The 23,649-nt window shown below is 38.8% G+C and overlaps 2 long non-coding RNA genes across 2 annotated transcripts in view; one reads left to right on the forward strand and one right to left on the reverse strand.

Moving 5' to 3' along the window:
• LOC128250904 (uncharacterized) overlaps positions 1-23,649 on the reverse strand; it is a 138,249-nt gene that overhangs the window by 44,077 nt on the left and 70,523 nt on the right. The window lies entirely within an intron of this gene.
• Positions 14,880-19,571, forward strand: LOC149130938 (uncharacterized). The gene is made up of 3 exons (XR_016238567.1): positions 14,880-15,004; positions 18,630-18,869; positions 18,989-19,571. It is a non-coding gene; the product is annotated as an uncharacterized LOC149130938 (long non-coding RNA).

Raw genomic sequence — 23,649 nt, forward strand, 5'->3', positions numbered from 1 at the left:
GAATGCCTTCAGAAATGCATCAATGAAAACGGACCCCACATGATGGATGTTGTTTTCCACACTTGATTTTGACAAATGTTAATTCAATACGAACACATTGATGTCAATAAAATTTATTTGCAGCTAAAATTAATGACTTTGTGAATTCTTCAAAAACGTCCCTCCTCTCTGCCCCACCCTGTACCAGGACCTAGGCAGAGAGATGAAAAGATCGCGAAAGAATTAGATGACAATTACTCCTGTGGTGTACTTGGCACAACACCAAAACTGCAAAAGGATATTGGAATCGAGACTCACATCGTCGACCTGCAGAAAAGTGCAATCCTGTATTCTGCCAAAATCCCAAGAAATATTCCGGAACAAGAAATACGGGGCAATTTTTTCTCTCCGTTGCTGTAAACACTTTCTGCCCAATCCTCCAGCCGTCACGATATTTAATAAGATAGCAATAATTATTTCTTTGATCTTATATGGCAAACAGAAAGAGAGATTCACCGCCAACCCAACATCATGCCACCCTCATACACCATCAGATTGACAGACTGACACAGAACATGTTCAGCCCATTAAATGAACATGAAAGAGAAACATGTGATACCCGACACCCTTAACTCAAACATGGCATTCTGTAGGAATATTTTTGTCGATCTTTTGGTGAGATGAAAACTCGTCTATGTTGAAGTTTGTTCGTCTTTATTCTGCTTAAACACATCAATAATTCTTTCATTTTCATTCGTTTAGTCATTAGGCCGAAGCCATGCTGGAGCACCGCCTTGGAGAGCTTAGCCGATCATAGAGACGACGGGAGCTTATTTTTAAGTCTGGTACATATTTTAATCATGGCTATTTCTCAGGACGCTAACCATAAATAAGCAAACATACACATGGGCACGACCGCATACACAGTGGCACCTTGGGTCATTGTCTTCTGCTACAACCCCAGGCCGACCAAAGACTTGTGAATGGATTTGGTAGACAGAGACTGAAAGAAGCCTGTCTTCTGAGTGTGTGTGAATGTTTGTGTGCGTGTGTGTGTGTGTGTGTGTGTGAATGTTTGTGTGCGTGTGTGTGTGTGTGTGTCTTTGTGCCTGTGTTTGTCCCCCCCACCAGCACCGTGTGAAAACCAGTACTGGTGGGTTTATATTCCCGTAACTTAGCAGTTTGGTAAAAGAGACCGTTAGACTAAGTACCAAACTTGAAATTAATAAACTATATACATACAATATTAGATATGTACACATATACACAAGTAGATTTGTTACTATTCGGTGGTACACAAGTATTTTTGACTTCTATTTTTAGCGATGTAGGTGCTCATGTAGTGCCCTTGTGTATATGTGTAGATATCTAATATTGTATGCATAAATTTCATATATATATATATATATATATAATATAAATAATACATAAATATATGCAAATAGACATACATATATGTACATACCTACATACATAGGTATATATACATGCACATATGAGTACAGGACGTCAAAAAAACGTGAACATAATGAGAAACGAGGCAGGCAACACAAAGAACATTCCCTTCATCAGTTGTCTCCTGTTTCATCTACTCCGCGTTTCGAAGGTAGGGACATAACGTGACTTCGTTATATATATATATATATAACTTTTATAAGTAATATTCTAAAAGAATATGTAACTGAACTTATATTAAGTGCTCTATTTTTTGAGCAAATAAATATATATATATATTTGTGTGTTTTTATATTATTAATAAATTCATAAACTTATCAATAATATTCTCAGGAAATCAATATTTAATATTTCTAAAGAGTGTTTCAACGCTGAGTTTGGCTGGACTTCAGAATAATGCATATTTTTATACATATTTATATTTATATCTCGTATATTTATATTTTAAATTTATTATATTACCATGTCATATTGGATATATATCTTTAGAAATATTAAATATTGATTTCCTGAGAATATTATTGATAAGTTTATGAATTTATTAATAATATAAAAACACACACACACACACACATTATATATATATATATATATATATATATATATATATATATATATATATATATATATATATATATATATATATATATATATATGTGTGTGTGTGTATGTATAAGAATGTGTGTGCGCGCACGTGTGTGTAAATCATAACAAATACATTTGTTGTATGAATGAAACAGTTTAAAGAGTTTAACGTGATTCGAACCTGTTTGTTTCCTTCTACCAAATCTTACTTTACATAGGGCCACAACATTTAAGACACTGTTTCAGATAAACCACTCATAGATACGAACACCCACCAGCCGATACCCGTATACCAGAAGAAAATTGAATACACGGCAACATTTTCAGTGTATAATGTATAGAGTATACGAGGGCGACGGTACTCCGATATTGTACGAAACATTCCATTGGTCTGTGAATTGTTTTAATAAGAAAACCTAAATGGAAACTTGTATTACTTCTAAGACACCCCGCACAAGTACAAACATACAAAGCTACGGTGGAGATGTCTTGAGAGCTTGTTTGTAAAACATGCAACGGCTGTTCTCACCGCACGACCTGCATCCATTAAAGTTATCAACAGCTGAGTTCAGGTCTTCAGGTCTTCATCCTTTTAAGTTGTTGTCTAGCTCATTTCCTCGTTTCTGGAAGAGTTAGACCCACTGCTGATCAATAAACTGCTCACCCGTCGTTTACTTGAGATAAAAATAATATTTAGCATAAACAACCACTCAATCTTGTCCTTCAGACATATATACGCCTGTATGTGCGGATATGTGTGTATGTGCGTGAGACTATACATACATACATACATAAATACATACAGATATAATATATATATATACATATATATATATTTATGTATATACATGCATAAACACACACTCATAATTATACACAAACACATATGGGTGTTTGTATTTACGTATAAGTATATATATATATATATATATATATATATATATATATGTATGTATATATATATATGTGTGTGTGTGTATATATATATATATATACATATACATATATATATATACACACACACACACATATATACACATATATATATGTATATATACGTATATATATATATATACATATATATATATATACACACACACACATATATATATACGTATATATATATATATATATACGTATATATATATATATATATATATATACATACAGACATACATACACACACATATATATGCGCGTGTGTCTGTGTGCGCTCACGCTCACACATACGCGCACACACATATGCATGTCTGTACCTCTCTCTCTCTCTCTCTCTCTCTCTCTCTCTCTCTCTCTCTCTCTCTCTCTCTCTCTCTCTCTCTCTCTCTCCTCTACACACATCACTTGGCATATAATGTATATTTATTTATTCACAACTGTAATGTTTCAAAGTATAAATTGTTTATTTATTCGTTTGTACCGCTACAACTTTGGAATTACTAACACGGTGCCCGTGGTGGTTAGTGGTGGTGACGGTAAAGGTTTTGTTGCTGTGGATGATGATGATGATGATGATGATGATTGCGGCAATGGTGGTGGTGGTGGTGGTGGTGGGTGATAATGACCGTAGCAGTGATGCTAGTGTTGATGGTTCAATGATGTACTTGGTGCCATGAAGCTATAACAGAAATCGCCTCTCTAAATAAATAAACACAAAACTACATCCAGTGAGTAAATGAGTAAATGAGTAGCGAGCGAGTAAACTGACTTTAGTTTCAATTATTCAGCATCATATCTGTCTGTCTGATTGTGTATCTGTCTGTCTGTCTGTCTGTTTAAGCATATCTTTGTTTCAATATTTATCTGTAGAAGGAGGCGAGCTGGCAGAAACGTTAGCGATATTTCGTCTGCCGCTACGTTCTGAGTTCAAATTCCGCCGAGGTCGACTTTGCCTTTCACCCTTTCGTGGTCGATAAATTAAGTACTAGTTGCTTACTGGGGTCGATCTAATCGACTGGACCTCTCCCCCAAAATTTCGGGCCCTGTGCTTAGATTAGAAAATAATTATCTGTCTATATCTGTCTAGAATGCTTCTTATCAATCGATCTATCTACCTAGATAGATACATTTTAAAAAAATAACGTCGACCACTAACGTGGACAATTAATGCGCTAGAAATAGATCACATCTTGTGTCTATTAAAACCTAAATTGTTCTAGATATTCCTGATCAACTTCTTCAAGTTTTACTCGGAAAGGAAAATAAGGGTAGAGAGGGAAGTATTGTCTTCTAGCCAGTTTGTTGAAAGGTGGATGAAAGTGGCGAGAATGGTGGTAGTGGTGGTGGTGGTGGTGGTCAGAGGAAAGAAGGAGACGGTGGAGAAGGGGGTCGAGGTGGAGGAAGAGATTTTGTGGGAAAGAAAAAAAAATCGGCTGTAAAGTGGTGAAATGGGTGTTTGTTCAATAGAGAGTGTGAGGGTGGGACAGGGTGATGCGGTTGTCCCTAGTGGTACTGTTGTTGTTGTATGTTTGTGTGGGGGTGGGGGGTACCAGCTATTACATTACATTTCTTCAATAACACCTGACCCCAGATGTTCGTGTTATTTCACTCCCACTTCTACCCCCCTTTCACTGCCTCCACACCATATTCCCTCTAACCCCTCTTTTCTCTCTCTCTGTTTCTGTCTCCTCCTCCTCCTTCTCTCTCTCTCTCTCTCACTCTTTCTCTCTCACTTGCCCTGCAACCTTCCGTCTATTTACACCCATTTACTGACACACCACCCCTCATCACTTACATGCCCGCACACACACACACACACTTTCTCGCTCTCTCTCTCTCTCCTCATCTCTCTCTCTCTCTCCTCATCTCTCTCTCTCTCTCCTCATCTCTCTCTCTCTCTCCTCATCTCTCTCTCTCTCTCCTCATCTCTCTCTCCTCATCTCTCTATCTCTCTCTCCTCATCTCTCTCTCTCTCCGTCTTTGTCACCGCCTTTTGCTTTCACACATTTTTTTCTTGCACACATTCCTTCACACACATCCACACATATCTCCATGCACATGTACATACACACGCTCACTCACGCACACACATATACACACACACACACACACACACACAAACACACACACAAACATACACTGTCCCTCTTCTCTCTTTCACTCCCTTCCTCACCAACGCACGCGCGCACGGGTGTACATACACAGGTACACACACCTATTTCCACATGCGCAATGGAATTGTCTCGCCTGCTCTCTCTCTCTCTCCCTCTCTCATACACACACACACACACACACACACACACTTGCATTTCAAGCACTCGACAGTGAGTGGTGGTGGTGGTGGTGGTGGTAGTGGCGGTGGTTGTACTAATAACTCTACCATCAGCAACACACATTTTTACACTGTCATCACCATCACCACCCTCACCCCCACAGCCACTCACTACCGCCGCAACCATCATCATCATCACTTTCACTTTCACTAGCAACACCACCACCACCATGACCACAACTAAAATATCCACCACTTGTAATATCCCCCACCACAACCACAGCATAAACACCCTCTCACCTCAAATACTTTCACCAGAACCATTGGCACTCTTACCACACTACTACCACCACCACCACCACAATCACCAATACCACTACAACAACTACTACCACCACTACCAGTACCACAAACGGACAACTACAACCACTACAGCTACCATCACCACAATCGCCTGAGCCACCATCAACACCACTACAACTACGACTACAACAGCTACGACTAACTACTACCACCACCGCTACTACAGCAACCAATACAACAGCTATTACCAACACATCCACCACCATCACAATTACCACCACGATACCACTACGACCACCGCTATCACCACCACGACCAGTGTGCCACCACCAGCGCCACCACCAACACCAGTGCCACCACCACCAAGCGCCACCAACGACTTTCAGCGCCACCATAGTAAACATTCTGGTGTCCAGCATGAAAATAAGTGCTCAAGAAAACCCCCAACGTAGACACTGATTGTAAACAAGCGTTGCCATAGAAACAACAGCTACAGCGTTCACAGAAATAATAACAGATGTTAGAACAACAACAACAACAACAACAATAACAACAACAACAACTACAACTACTACTACTACATAAGCAGCTACGAAAACAAAAATTAGTCTCAGAGCCACTGGAATTGTTAACATTATTTTACAGTACTTTTGTATTTATTCATTCAATTTTGGCCGGCATGTTTTTCTGTCGTCTTCAGGTGACAGAGACACACACACACACATACATTTTACATCCACACACACACACATACGTTTGTGCGTGTGTATTTTGTTGCGTTTTGGGAGAGTCATTAAGTCAATAATGATAAACACACGCACTACCTCAAATCCGCTTCTTTATTATCATTATTATTATTATTATTAGTCAATTGGTTAAATATCTAACTAACTAATCGATCGTTTGTTTCATGCGTTGGTCAAACAATCAATCGGTTCTTTGTCAGTCGAAGTTCTTTCGTCCCAGTCACTTAGTGACCACCCCTCTCGAATGTATGGCGGTTGAATGAGTGAGTGAAACTGGGTCGAAGGAGCTGCGTGGAAGCAATTTATTAAACGGTACCTGTAATTTAAAGCTACAAACCACGTTATATCGTCATATATTGTATCACTGATTCAGCCTGCGAATTGGATTAACGATATCTATGGCGGTAGGTTACTCAGCCACTTACTTTACGATTTGAAGAGTAAGTAGTTTAAATGAGGGAAGACTGATCAGTTGAGACACGTATTCAGATACGTGTATATATATATATATATATATATATATATATATATATATATATATATATATATACTAACATACTCGTGTCATCAAACAATGGCGACAATTTTATTAATGATGGAAAATGGTGCGTCAATACAATGAGAAAAGCGATTGCTAAATGTCAGCAGTCTAGTAAATAAATGTGCATACACAAAATGAAAGCACTTGAAGAATCAGATACGGCATGTGTGCGTGCGTATGTGTGTGTGAGAGAGAGAGCAACGCAACTAAGATGGCTAACCAACTATGGAATTTGAGGAGCAGCTCCTCATTACATACAATTAAGTGGAGAATATGGGAGAAATCAAAGCCATATGCTAATGGATCTAAGAAATGCAACTTATGTGTAGCAATTTCAACAAACTACTGAATTCGAGATCTGAAATTTTTAGAAGGTATAGACACATGGACAAGATTCTTTCATCGAACACCCGCTACGGATCGAGTTGCTGCCTAGAGTAGAAAAGATTATTGAAAAATCATATTCATATGATTGGCGCAGGGGTGGCTGTGTGGTAAGAAGCTTGCTTCCTAACACTTGATTCCAAGTTCAGTCCCACTGCATGGCGCCATGGGCAAGCGTCCTCTACAATAACCTCAGGGCTGACCAAATCCTTGCGAGTGGATTTGGTTGACAGAAAACTGAAAGAAGCCCGTCGTATATGTATATGCATAGATGTGTGTGTGTGTGTTTGCGTCTGTTTGTCTCGCACCATCGTTTGACAACCGGTGTTGATTTGTTTACGTTCCCGTAACTTAGCGACTCCGCAAAAAAAAAAAAAAATATTGAGATCGATTCATTCGACTAAAAGTACTTCAAGGCGGTGCCCCAGCATGGCCGCAGCCTAATGATTGAAACAGATGAAAGAATAAAACGGTATGCGTGTGTGTGTGTGTGTATGTCTTTAATTAATAATTTAATGTCTAAATATCTATGTGATTTTTCTCAGTACGTTTTCTCCGTACATTCTATGATAAACATCCATTTTATATAAACCAGCACGTCCTATAAACCTTGTGTACGTCCTGCAAATCGGCACATTCTATAAACCGGCAAGTTACACTGGTAATTCTTTTATTTCAGTTTATTTATCCCAGCATTAAACATCGAACTCCCGACGTCAACTTTTCCGGATTGAATGTTACTCTAACGGTTTTTGTATTCCACTGGAAAACCCGAACAAAGACTAAACAAGCGTGTTTATTATTGTAGGCGACTGATTTGAGAGCGAAATTGTTGTTTGTTTAGAGCTTGGTTCATCCGAGTCGCTGTTTATTTAAGCAACACAACTATTTAGATAACAAATCAGCTGAGATAACAGCTTATTTAGATAACACCTTCATTTCGACTGAGCATTAATTGCACGCATAACCAACACATTTCTGCTCGTGATCAACCGATATACTGCAAACAAAAACATGCTCTGAAAAGATGTGAATTTTTATAAGGTTTCGCAAAGGACTGGACACACGCTTTCTTTCCTTTACGACAGAGAGAGAGAGAGTGAGAGAGAGAGAAGGGAGGGAGAGGAAGAGAGAAAGAGATGAAGTCAGTTCTGATATTTGGGACAGATTATATTTTAAGAGGTAAATTATAACATTTTAGGTAAGTTATTTGTTTTCTTTCTTTTTTTTTTTTTTTTTACATTGTGGTACTTCATACAGGGTCCGTTTCGATCGAGGGGTTCATTGAATGCTGAAAGCAATAAATTCTCAATTTAGTGATGCTTCTCTCGTTGACGGAGGAGAAGAAACATAGAAACTTAGCGGTTATAACTGTCAGCGATTGTGAATGAAAAAGGGATATAATTTCAAGAAATTAATAATAATCTGTTTAAGGGAGGCGAGCTGGGAGAGTCGTGAGAAGGCCGGACAAAATGTTTCACGGCATTTCGTCCGTCTTTACGTTCTGAGTTCAAATTCCACCGAGATCAACTTTGCCTTTCGTTTCTAGATAAAATAAGTACCAGTTGAGTACAGGGGTTAAGGTAATCGGTTTGTACCCTCCTCCAAACTGCAGGCCTCGACCTCGGCAACATTTGAACGCAGAACGAAAAGTTGGGCTGGATAGCACTAAGCACTTTATCCGACACGGTAACGATTTTACCATCTTCACCGCCCCCAAAGCAATTAATAATTATAATTTCACTTCTGAATTAACATGTTTAGATATGGGGCAGAACCTCGACAAACTGTTTTTTGTTTCAGAGACTAGGAGCGGTTATAGACGCACTTCAGCGTTAGACTAGTCTCATCAAAACTGTGTAGTCTTGCTCTCGTTTCCGGACAGATAAGAAACAGACAGCATAATATAGGCAAAAGATTTGAAGAGTCTTGAATATTAAATTTCATAGTGAAAAAGAAAGGAATCAGTAGTGTGAATGTGTGTTTGTGTTTGTGTGTGTATGTTCAATTAAAAATTAAGTTTTCCCTCTCGGATTGCGAGGACACCGCTCCGGTACTATGGACATATGATTACAATGTTGCAAGAAAGAATCGCAAGACGATTCTTCAAGCCGGCAACAGAGTTAATTGGGTTAATATCCACAGTGAGAGTTTGTCACTCTTGGGAATCCAGTAACAAAGTGCAATGGCGGTTGTTTCTCATAGGAACCAATGGGGGAGGCACTGAGGACTTTACCTCAACAACCCTCCCAGAAATAGTGAGGGGAGAAACTGGATATATATATATATATATATATATATATATATATATATATGATAGAATATAAGGATAAAAATCACGTTAATGATTTTTATCAGGTAGTCAGCATGCTATCATAATTTATAGGCAATTTGTACATTAAATTAATAATAATATACATATGTATGTAATTATATATAGGTCTCGGCACTTCAAGCATGCTGGAGACAGGTCGTTTTCGCTCTTGCTCCCTTGATATAGATATATATATGTATGTTATATATATGTGTGTGTGTGTGTGTGTGTGTGTGTGTGTGTGTGTGTGTGTGTGTGTGTGTGTGTTATATATATAGTAAATCCCCAAAACGAAGAACAAACACAAAACGAGGACGTGGTACATGTAAAGTAATAACAGACGCTCAGGGAAGGAAAGAAAGATGGTTTAACATTTCGAGCAGAGCTCTTCTTCAGAAACAGAGGAATGTCCAATGGAAAGGAAGGTGGAGGAAGAAAATCGCCAACGATTCACATGTGGTTGTGTAGGTGTGTTTGGTGGCGACAAAAAGGAAAAGAGAAAGAGGGAAAGGAAGGAGAGTGGGAGTAGAACAGAAGATAGGTTGAGGGAAGACGAGTTAAAGAGGAAGAGTCACGGACAAATTATAATGATTCACAATCGAGGTGTAGAAATATATATATATATATATATAGTTTCCTCTAATAAGTTCTTGAGAGAGTTCAACCCGGCCAGTAACAAAGTGATAAGACTTTTTCAGCCATCATTGCCAAATGTCAATACAGAACAGCTCTAGATGAAAAGGGGAGATAATCTGAAGAACGAAGATATTTTCACTATTGACAATCTATTAAGGCTTATTGTCTGGAGATAAGAGAACAACAATGGACAGGTATTTCTGCTTTAGTAGGCATCATCAGGTGCGACAAGTATTCTATCTCACATTCAACAACCAAGGGACATAGATATATAAAAAAGACATTTGATATCGATAAAATGAATATACGACTTTCGGTGCCTATGTATGGCTGTAGTACTTCTGCGACCGTAAGAAAAGCATAAGTGTGTGTGTGTGTGTGTGTGTGTGTGTTATATATATAAATGTACACACAAACATAGACATTTAAGTATATGTGAAAATATTTATGTATATATGTGTACGCGAGCATTGATGTATGAGTGTGCGTCTGTGTGTGCGACTATGTGTTTGCGTGCGCGCAAGCGCGTGCGTGTGTGTGGTGTGTGTGTGTGTGGTGTATGTGTGTGTGTGAGTGTGTGAGTGTGTGCGGTGTGTCTGTAAGTGGTGTGTGTGTGTGTGTGTGTGTGTGTGTGTGTGTGTGTGTGTGTTTGTGTGTCTGTGTGAGTGTGTGCGGTGTGTCTATAAGTGGTGTATGTGTGTGTGTGTGTGTGTGTGTGTGTGTGTGTGTTTAAATCTATATAACACAATAGTAACTGCCAAAGCTATTTGAAAAGCATTTAAAATTAATTTCCCCGAATTTTAAACATCGGTAGGCCTTCAGATGTTCCTTTGCAGTATGATTTTATATATATATATATATATATATATATATATATACATATGATATATGTCTGTATATATATATATATATATATATATATATATATATGTACTTGTGTGTTGTGTATACACACAAATGTTGAAGACATTATGTCAGAGCGTGTGTCAATATTGTTTTATTTACGTAACCCTGAAGTGTGCATATGTGTGCAGTTAACCGTGTCTATATATACACACACTGTTTCGTAGTATACATACCGTAAAACACTTTAACAAATAACTATAGCTTTTTCTCTAAGGCGTCTCCTTTGATTGCCTATGTGTGTGTGTGTGTGTGTGTGTGTGTGTGTGTGTGTGTGTGTGTGTGTGTGTGTGTGTGTGTGTGTGTGAGAGTTTATATACATATATAAGTGTATATATGTATTTATATACACACACACATACATACACACACTTATATGTATATCAAAGAATGCCACTATGCGTGTATGTGTGTGTGGGTGTGGGTGTATGTGTGTGTACGTGCGCTTGCGCGCGCGCGCGCGCGTGTGTGTGTGTTATCGCTTATTTTTTATTTGCTTTAGTCATTGAACTGCGGCCATGCTGAAGCACCGCCTTGGATTTTATTCGAGCGAATCGATGCCAGTACTTATTTCTGTTTTAAAACCTGGTACTCATCTTGCCGGTCTATTTTGCCGAACCGTTAACGTTACAAGGAGGTAAACAAACCAGCACTGGTTGTCAAGTGGTGGTGGTGGAGGACAAACAAAGACACATACTCACAGAAACACATATATCAGAAACAATGGTAAGATACTCTCAAGAGAGTATCTGACATCCTACGCAAAACACTTTCAATACAGTAACCATAAGAGCATCACAGCAAACCACAGCACATACCCAAGGCACATAGAGCCGTGCTCGGTAGTGAAGTGAAAGCACGTTATAAAAATAGAACTACTGAATAATAATAATAATAATAATAATAATAATAATAATAATAATAGCCATGTGGTGAGAGGAATTCTTTGGGGTTTAGATAATTCACCATTGGAAACATGGGTGTTTCGTTTATTAACCTTAAACGACCCTTATTCAGGGAACTTTTGAGTGGAATAGGCTACTCGACCTGAAGAAAATTTTAACTGGGCCCCACCTGTAGGGTCATACGCTGTTTATCTTGATATGAGATTACCCTGTCACGCAAATATGCTTGTGATGCATGTGCCTGGTGTACCCTTATCAGACAGGTAGTCATGATGGGTATACTGGGTTTCGTATATCTTACCCTAGTGTCACTTCCTGTCCAGTTCCTCTTCCATCACCATCCACCTATGTTTTAACTTTCATGTAATTGTAGGTCTTAAGAAAATCAAATGTGACTGTCGTCCGTAACTAAACAAATTAGCGTGTCGAACAAAATGCTTAGCGGTATTTCTTTCAGCTGCTCGTTCTGACTGGGTCGTTACCACGTCGGACAAACCAGTTTAGCAGCAATTCGTCTGTCTTCCCATTCTGAGCTCAACTTCCGCCGAAGTCGACTTTGTCTTTCATCATTTTGTGGTCGATAAAAAGTCCCAGTTGAGCACCAAATTCCAGGCCTTGTACCAACAAGAGAAAGAACAGTTGTTGTTGCTGTTCTGGTTCTTGTCATTTTTCATCCTCCTGGGGTGGATAAAATATATTTCCAGCCTGGGGTCGATTTCATCGAATACCCCACCCCTCCGTTGGCTAAATGAGGAACTTTTTGCGGAACGGGTTGAGCAGAACCATTAGAGTGTAAAAGAAATTTCTTGTATTTCTTTCGACTGGTGATCCACCTTGTTTTCGTTTTTCTGTAGTCAATAAATTCAAAGTACCAGTCAACTACTGATATCATGTCATCGACTAGTCCTTTCTCTTCAAAACCGCCAGTCATGGGAAATCATCTTTTTTCCTGGGGCTTCGGGCTGGCGAAATCGTTAGAGCCTCAGAGAAAATGCCACATGCTAATCCTATTGGCTCTTTCGTTTTAGTTTCAAATCCTGTCGAAGTAAATTTTGTTTTTTATTCTTATCCTGTTATCGATGGTAACGGTTGGCCTGGCTTTCTGTTGGTTACGGAGTTGACGGTTCCAGTTGATTGGATCAACGAAACAGCCTGTTCGTAAGATTAACGTGCAAGTGGCTGAGCCCTCCACAGATATGCATGCCCTTCACGTAGTTCTCAGGGAGATTCAGCATGACACAGAATGTGATAAGGCTGGCCCTTCGAAATACAGGTCCAAATTATTTTTGCCAGTCGACTGGACTGGAGCAACGTGAATTAAGGTGTCCTGCTCAAACACACAGCGCACCGCTGGGAATCGAACTTACGGCCTTACTTACAATCGTGAGCCGAATATCCTAACCATTAAGCCACGACCACTAGCCTCAAAATTCCTGGCCTTGGGGCTGAATTATCGTCGACATCATCATCATGGTTATCATAATTGTTGTTGGTGTTGTTGTTGTGATTTTTATTGTTGTTGTTGTTGTTGCTGATGCGATTGTTTCTGTTGTTATTGTTCGGTGTTGTTTCTCCTGACTTTACCGCTTCTGTTAGACGCTTTAACAATTCATTGCCTTCTCCTCCCCACCACCACCACCACCACCACCACCACCACCTAACCAGCCGCTATCACTCCACAAACATTTCCCCCCACACACACACACACAACTACACACATACATACATACACACACACACACACTCCCTCACAGACACACTTCACACACACCAAACTGTGCGCGCGCATGCGTGTGTGTGTGTGTGTGGTTGTGTGTGTGTGGTTGTCTGTGTGTGTGCGAGAGTTACTGCCATCGCAGATTGCCACCCACATTCAGCGTAAAAGGCGGCGGAAGGCAGATACCTTACAATATCATACTGATATACATATATATATATATATATATATATATATATATATATATATATATATATATATGTACACAGACACGACAGAAGTAAATAGACACCCTTATAATCATTAGAATGTATTTAAATCTAAAATTAGACATTCAAATTGTTTATTAATTGTTATAATGTGAATTTTTAATATTTAGTAGGCATGTCCTTTGCAAAGATCTGTCTTTGAAGATGCCTTGTTCTTTTTATGAAGTGTTCTGTCCATTATGTCCCAGACTGTGGTCATATTGAGGTTCTACCTTGAAGGAATTTACTTGAGGAGATTGAGTCCAGTACCATTTTTCAAATATCAGGCACTTATTCTATCGGTTTATTTTGTCGAAAAGCAAACCAACGCTGGTTGTCAGGTGGCATTGGGACAAACACGCACATACACTCACATACGCAGGCAGAAACACACACAAACACACCTACACACATTTACAATAGGTTTTGAACTCAGAACCATGCGGTCGCGAAGCGAACTTTTTAACTGCAGACCCATGCCCACCCCTATTAATATATTTATTCTACAAATTCACAATATCTAAAATATCTTACGAGAGTCTAGTGATTCATCTTAATGCCTTGTCTGGGATTGACCTCAGAACGTCTAGGTGACTGAAAGCAACAATCAAAATGACGACACCAGTCCGACTAATGTAAACAGTATACATAATATAAATTCCTCGTCTCACAAATATAGAAATGTATAATCCTTTACTCTTTTACTTACCCCTTTCAGCTAGCAAGCTGCGGCCATGCTGAAGCATTTTGAGAATACTCCCAAAGTCTCAACATCATCAACATCTGACACCAGAAACTGAAGACGAGAATTTGAACGTCTTCATGAAACTTTGCACCGACACGTTTAAAACTGCAACGTTTATTGTGATTGGCCAATCACAGAGCGTTTTTACTTGTAAACAGAGCACAATCTATCGATATGCTAATTACATTCTACTGATCTATAGATGTCCTGAAATGCCTCAGTACTATTGAACAGCGGTGACAACGACGTGTAAAACAGTGCTCTGGGGAATCAGTCTAAACAGAACTCTGTTTATTGTTCGTAAATCTCGTCTTATTGCAAATGGCTGCTACGTAAGTGTATATCAGCTAAAGTTTGCAGTGTTGTTATTTTAAGCTATGTTAGACAAGCATATAATTCTAATTTTATTATTTTAATATAACCTTACTACTAAACATAGTTCCCTAAACATACCTGTTAGTTTCAGTAGAAAATATTAAGTAAGACTACATGAGCTGTTCTACATGTTCTTCTTCACCATCATTGACGACACAAGGAATCACAAGTTGTTAGGACTCGCATTTTATATTTCGTTTTTAAGATGGCTAATTTCTTTTTATTTTTGTGGGCTGCCAGTTTGTAACATAGATTCTGTTCTATACACTGATGTATACTCTTTCTCTCTCTCTCCATATATATATATATATATATATATTTCAACAGTGGTGCTCCAGCATGACCGCAGCGTTAAAGCTGAAACATTTTTTAAATAGTTAAAATAATATATAAATAGGCGCAGGCGCGGTTGTGTAGTTAGGAGATTGCTTCCCAACCACATGGTTTCGGGTTCAGTCTCATTGCGCGGCACCTTGAACGAGTTTATCCTACTATAGCCTCAGGCTGACCATAGCCTTGTGAGTGGATTTGGTAGACGGAAACTGAAAGACGCCTGTCGTATGTATATATATATATATATATATATATATATATATATATATACATATATGTGTGTGTGTGTGTGTGTGTGTGCGTGTGTGTGTGCGTGTGTGCGTGTGCGTGTGTGTGTGTGTGTGTGTTTATATTTGTCCGTCGCTTCGAAACCGATGTTGGCAAAAGATACCGATAGAATAAGTTAAGCTTAAGTTAAGGCTGGAGGGGGTATCAGCCGAAACGTTGTGCTAACAACAAACAAGATGAGGACAAATATCCGTCAAATGTAAATAATGTACAGATTACAGTACTTGAGTGGCTCAGAGGTCAGGGTATTGCAATCATGATCGAAAGATTATGGCATTGATTCATGAAGCGGGCGATGAAGTATTCTTGAGGAAAACACTTCATTTCACGCTGCTCCAGTCCACTAAACTGGTAAAAATCAGTAGACCTGCGAACGCCCAGCATCTCGATGAGGGGAGAAAATATACGCCAGAGAATCTGGAAAACCGGCCTTATGAGCCAATAGCTCGGGAAGGAAATTTGAACCATTCTTTGAGCTTGACTGGTGCTTCTTTTTTTTTTTTAATGCATTATGCCACCACCACCATCCATCATTCCCAGAAAGATGAAAAACTTAAGTGGCCGCGGTGGGACTTGAGCCCAGTTTGTTTGCAGAAGGCCACAATGCTTTTTATCCGATGCTCTCACTACTTTGCCAATTCGGCAGACACATGGATGTGTGTGTGTGTGTGTGTGTGTGTGTGTGTGTGTATGAATAAATTTGAGTATAATAAACACAAGCATCACTTTCTCTATCTCTCTCTCCACACACACACACATGCAGAGTTATATATATATATATATATATGTGAACTATAAGTGTATCTATCACGCTAAAGATCCGCCTATGTGCCTAATCAGATTACGTAACAGAGCCGAGCATTCGTGAGACGCCGAACATTAAAACGAGCTTTCCAAGAATTTACTGATAAAGAAGTGGGTATTTTCTTTCAGAGTCTGTGCCAGCCCATCTGTACGGGTCTCTTAAAACCAATACTCCCAGCATCATAACGGCTCCTCAATTCAAAAGCAAACCTATGTTTATAAAAGAAGCGGCGAGATGATATAATTTAGACACTCAAGATGGCGTCTTTTATTTTCCATATGTTCAAACATGTTTTGACAGTTATGAAAAGCTTGAAAATACATTGACGAAAGATATTCTCTGTCTTAAGAAAACATTTGTCCAGCTTTTTTGTTGCAGAGACACTATAGCTTAATGGACTATTATCTTTCTCTTTCTCCTCCACCTCTTACTTTCACTGTCTTTCTTACTTTATATACATATAAACACACACACACACACACACACACACACACGTAGAGATTTCGTGTGTGTGTGTGTGTGTGTACGTGTGTGCACTTATATGTTCTCTTCCCTGTCTCTCGTTCATTTAATCTTTCCTTCAGTTGAACTTAAACTACCAACCAATATGGTGTCAGTTGTAATGAAGTATTCGTTTCTTGATAGCTGATGGAGTACGGCAAGTATAGACACACACACACACACACACACACACAGACAGACACATGTGTATATATACGCATACATACATATATATATACATATATACACATACATATATATATATATATATACATGTATATATACTCATATATATCTATATACACGCATGTATATATATATACATATCTATATATACATATATACATACCCATGTGTGCGTGTGTGTTCGTGTGTGTGCATGTGCGTATGTGTGTACGCGCATGTTTGTTTGTATGCATAGATATACACACACAAACACATGCGTGTAGAAAGGAGACCAAAAAAATACTCATTACATAGAGAAAGTTTTCTTTACACGAAGCGATTCATCTCTGTCGCTTGAGTCAACAAAAGGGAGAAACTCGGAGTAACGTCTGACAGATTCATTAAAACATATATATGTATGTATGTGTGTGTACGTGTATGTGTTTGTATATGTGCACGTAGATTTATTAACACGTATATATATGTGTGTGTATGTATGTATGTATGTGTTTATGTATGTATATGAATGCATGCGTGTACGTATATGAGTATGTATATGTGTGCATGACTGCGTGTGCATATATATATATATATATATATATATATATATGTATGTATGTATGCACACTCACGCACACACACACACATATATATATATATATATATACGTCCTTTTTTGCAAGTAAGTCTACTATTATTCTGACGTGACTATCTTTCTATCTATCTATCTATCTATCTATCTGTCTATCTATCTATCTTTTTATCTATTTATCTATCTGTCTTCCTCTATCTTCCTATCTACCCCTCTGTCCTGGCCTCTACTTCACTGCTTCTGTCCCTTCCTCCTTGTTCCACTTCCTCCCTCCACCATCCTCTCTGCTCTCGTGTGACCTGTGGTCAACTTTCTTTTCACTCCAGCCGCTGTGAAGGCAAGACAAACTACTAGCGTTCTACCTCAGATTTGCGTTTGGCCGTACGGCTTTTGAATGTTGTTTTCACTGTCCAATTTTTCCTGTCTTGGTTTGTGTTTGCCACCTTGGAATCCTCTGTGTAGTGGGTTGATCCACTACTCAGGAAGAGACTATTCTAGAGTACGTTCTGTCTTATCTTCGAAACGTCTAGATAGAATAGAGACAGCTGATGAAGGGATATTCCAAGTGGCTTTCCGTTTTCCTATGTGTTCGTTCCGTTGTCTGTAGTTTATTGTTCTAACGTCCTGTACCCTGATATGCATATATATACACATGTAGATGTAAGTATGTACATATATGTGTGTATACATGTATATATATTCCTTGTATTATATATATATATATATATATAAACATATATATATGTATATTTATATATATATATAAACATATATATATGTATATTTACTATATGTTTTTTAACTTGCCATTCTGTGTCCGTTTTTCGTTTGTGCATTTACTATACGTTTTTTTTATGCATATATATATATATATATATATATATATATATATATATAGTTCAGGTTTACAGAAATCAAAGAACGAAGAAAGATGAGGCAAGAACAAACAGGTATATGAGTTTGACCCTCGAGAACAATGGAATGACGTTTCGAGCCTACGCTCTTCAACAGAAAAGGATGAGCGGAAAAAACGTGGAAAGAGAACGAAAAACGAGAGAGGGTGTGTGTGTGTGTGTGTGTGTGTGCTTCATTGTAGACACACATACACACACACGAAATGAAAAGAAAGGACTATGAGGTAAGAGAAATAGTTCATTGTGGACAGTGTCATTTAATTGAATAATAAAGTGGAATAAGAGTAACTCAAATAACATGCTATAGGAATTCTTGATTCATTGAAATTCATTCTATTTGCAGGGTAGAACAATCACTTGGTGCCAATTGTTACAGACTCCAAACGAGAAGAGGAGATAATGTGAAGAACCAAAGATTCTCTAAAATTAACTTGCCATTAAAAAGATAGTTCAATTGTTTGAAGACAAGAGAAAAGCTGTGGACATATGTTTCTTCGTCAGTAGTCGTCATCAGCACGTATATCATAAAGATTAAAGTGCCTTCTCGAAGCATAGACTCATAAGGCCGGTTTACCGGGTTCCGTGGCGTATATATATATATATCTCCGTCCAGATGGAATGCCAGTCCATTGTGGAGTTACAAATTTTTACCAAGTGAGTGGATTGGAATAAAGTGAAGTTATTTGTTTTGCTCCTAAAACACAATCCATCACCCGCTACAGGAATCGAAACCACATTCTTACGATTATGGCTGCAACACCCTAAGCCACGCTTCTACACACACACACACACACACACTTATATATATATATGTGTATACAATATATGTGTGTGTATACAATACAAACTCGCACACACACACTTTTCTACTCTAGGCACAAGGGCCGAAATTTTTTGGGTAGGAGGGGGCCAGTCGATTAGATCGACTCCAGTACGCAATTGGTACTTAATTTATTGAGCCCGAAAGGATGCAAAGCAAAGACGACCTCGGCGGAATTTGAACTCAGAACGTAAAGACAGATGAAATACCGCTAAGCTTTTAGCTCGGCGTTCTAACGATTCTGCCAGCTCGCCGCACACACATGCTCATACACAAATGTATACCACAGAAATACACAACTCTACATTATACATATTCTCATGTAAATGTATGTGCGCGTGTGTGTGTGTGTGTGTGTTCATGTGCCTATTATGCATGTGTATATGTTTCTGTGTATGTACGTATGGCCCGCACACATGCATAAACACATACTACTACACTCCTGCACGCTCACATGCCTCCCCATCGGAAGTTTCTGGGTGTGCAACAGATGGCGTGACTGTAATAAAGGCGTTGACGGTGTGTAACACAGGCTTAGCGGGGTGGGTGGGAAATTATAGGTTGGAGGAGAAGGGATAGGTACCGTTTCCTGTTTTTTAAAGATTGGCGGGGTGGGTGGAATGGAGTGTTAAGGCCGAACAATAACAGAACTACGGCAGCAATAACAACAACAATTTCGATAATGGCCGACATTGGAAGACAGGTGATGTAAAACAACAACAATAATAATAACAAGGATGATTTTTATTTTATTTGCTGCTAGGGTGACGGATGAAAAAAACGATATATAGACAGGCATAAAGTGAAGGGGTTAACTCAGAATCGATCTAAAACAAATTCCTGAAGTATCCTAGGCGCATGCGTGGCTGCGTGATAAGAAGTCTGCTTCCCAACTACTTGGTTCTGGGTTCAGTCCCACTGATTCCCAATTCTAATAATTTTTATAGTTTACTCTAATTATTTCTCTGTATAACAGTGCTCACTTGCTTAGTAAATATTGCTTTCATTATTTTATCTCAGTCATAATCTCTCTCTTTTAAACAAACATCACGATAGTCCAACAACAGAGGGAGAAGCAATTTAGAAAGGAGAAAGTTGATTCGAAGACAACAGATCCAATCTGGAACTGTAAAAATGTATAAAATTTTCCAGAAGTATATCATTTAAATATATATAAGCATGTCTAGATATGCAACTATATGCATGAGAAAACATACATAAAGCAAAACATACAAATATTCACGTATACATACATACATATATATCCTGTTGATGTTGTTGAAATATCAATGAAAGAGCCTTGGATCTAGGTTCGAAACCGACTCTTTCTCTATTGGCAAATCTTGAAATAAAACTGAACAGTGACATACATACGTACGTACATACATACGTACATACATACATACATACATACATACACACATACATATACGCATACGTAAGTACATACATACATACATACATACATACATATGAATACATATGTAAAACAGAAACGAACAAGCAGAGAATGAGAACGAGAGAGATGAAAAGAATGAAGAGAAAAAGGGAGCGAAAGGGATAGTGTGCATTATATTACAATCAACAATCCGATGTTTGTTGATTGTAACATGTTAGAAAAACAGCAACTGGATCGGTCAGTTAGTGATTTGGCTACTGGACCGACAGTTAGGCGCGAACATAAATATAACACGTACACACACACACACACACACACACACACAAGCAAATACATATATGTAATATATATATATGTATATATATACGTGTGTGTGGATATATGTGTGCCTGTGCAGAATTTTGTGTAGGTGTATATAGATGGATCACAAGTATACACATGTTTTTTGCATGATGTCTAACCACAAATGTTGTTATACATATATGCGGTTATACACGTTTACACACATGCACACAAACAAACTCATACACACTCACATACACAAACACATACATACATTTTTTTTTTGGGGGGGGGGGTGAGTCATTCTGTTTTAATGCCTTATTAATACACTCACTGGTTCGATTTCCATTCATCTACTTTTTTTTTTTCTTTCTAAAATTTACGTTGGGGCAGGAAAATTTTCGACGTCATTCATGGACTGTTTCCATCCAGATACAAAAGCCACACAGCGCCTGCTATTAAGCAAATTTATCTGGCACGTTATGGCCAAGCAAATTAGGGAATGGACCAAGACCTGCACCCCCTGCCAACAAGCTAAAGTCCATCAGCACACCAAAGCACCCCTCGGCAACTATGAACCATCACAGGCCCGTTTCAGCCACGTCAACATCGACCTTGTCGGCCCCCTACAACCTTCACAGGGTTGCTCGTACCTACTGGTCTTGATAGACCGTTACACTCGTTGGCCTGAGGCTATCCCTCTCCGTAGCACGGAAACACAAGAAGTCAGCCGAGCCTTCATCGCCAACTGGGTTGCCCGTTTTGGTGTCTCATTCTCAGACAGCATCTCATCCGATCCGGGTCCACAATTCAAAGCTGTGAAATGACATGTGTGACCTTTTTAGAATCACAATGAACTGCACAACAGCCCACCATCCACAGCCCAACGGGTTAGTGGAGAGATTTCACCACCGTCTGAAGGAATCCTGGACAACCAGACTTAATGGGCCCAATTCGACTGATCAACTTCTATGAGTGATGTTGAGAATCCGCACCGCCCCAAAAGAAATTTTCAACACCCTCTCCGCGGAAATGATGTATGGTGTTCCTCTTACAGTGCCAGGAGACTTTGTGTTCGTTCGACGTGACACGACGAAAACCCCTCCAGTCACCCTACGATTGTCCATAGGAAGTCGTATGTCCGGGAGACAAATCATTTCAACCCCTAATTGGCGGACGACAAGACACAGTTTCCATCGATAGGTTGAAACCGGCTCATCTCGATATTGACATCCCCGTTCGGGTAGCTCAATCACCAAACATGGGTCGTCCCAGGCAGATCACACCAACCCTTGGCAAGGAACAATCATCAAAGAGCCGAGTAACCACACACACGGGCAAGACAATTAAAACGCCTGTGAGAATCATACTGGATTGTGGGTGCTGGTTGGGGTTGGGTTGCTTTGTCTTTTTTGCGTTGTCGATTCATTATGGTATCCGTTATTGTTTTCTTCAAAGCGGGATATTCCTGCCTAAGTCAAATTACACTAAAAAGTGCGTTGGTTGGTTGACATTTCCTAGGAGTTTAGGTCTACACCAATACTTTTCAGAATTTTCTATTGGTTTTTGTAGCGTCACAGAGGGGGGGGGGGTCTACGAGTTCGTCTCCTGTTGTTCAGTTCCCCAAATAGGAATATCATTGGAAGCATGTTTTTCCCCCAGGTGAGCCCGGGGCCTGCCCATCTGAGGCGGTTCTTGATGATTGTAGCCTCCATACTAATTTGTCCCTCTCTCTTTAGTTCATCAATGTTGGTAACATAATCTTCCCATTTGATGCTATAGGTCTATACCAGTACTTTTCAGAATTGTCTTCTATTGGTTTTTGTAGCGTCACAGAAGTGGGGGTCTACGAGGTCATCTCCCGTTGTTCAGTTCCCTAAATAGGAATATCATTGGAAGTATGTACTGCTATGACATGAACCAGAGTTTCATGTCATAGCAGTAAAGGGTCCACATCTCCTATATGGATATGAGACCTCAAGAGACAGTAGGATAGACACAACTATAGCCTTGTACACCATCATTTTGCGTTGCATGGTAAGGTTACTGTTCCTAAAGACTACTGGAAGACTTGTTGGGAAGCAAGCTTCTTACCACACAGTCACACCTGCGTCTGCACATATATATATATTTATATACTTGAGTACATATAAAGGGTAGCAAATCTTTACAAATTTTAGTACCTGTAGCCTAGCATGTATAAAAAGTCAGTAGACAACATATTCAATATAAAAATACAAGAGGAATTACCTATAACAGGCAACTTTTACACGCTAGAAGACACTCAAAAACGACCGAAAACCACAAAAAAAATTAACATTTTAAAGGGAAAGAAAAAATAGAACTTTTACCTTGTTTTAACGGTTAGACCTATAGCTTTCGAATTCTTTTAGCAAATAAAATAATATACTAGGCAAATTCTCTTCAATAACCAGCCGCCAAATATTCACGTATAACTATTAGACAAAAACACATGTGTCTCTGAGATATATGTTATGATTTG

Source organism: Octopus bimaculoides, chromosome 26 (assembly GCF_046866305.1).
Source record: "Octopus bimaculoides isolate indiv1 chromosome 26, ASM4686630v1, whole genome shotgun sequence".
Taxonomy (NCBI): Eukaryota; Metazoa; Mollusca; class Cephalopoda; order Octopoda; family Octopodidae; genus Octopus; species Octopus bimaculoides.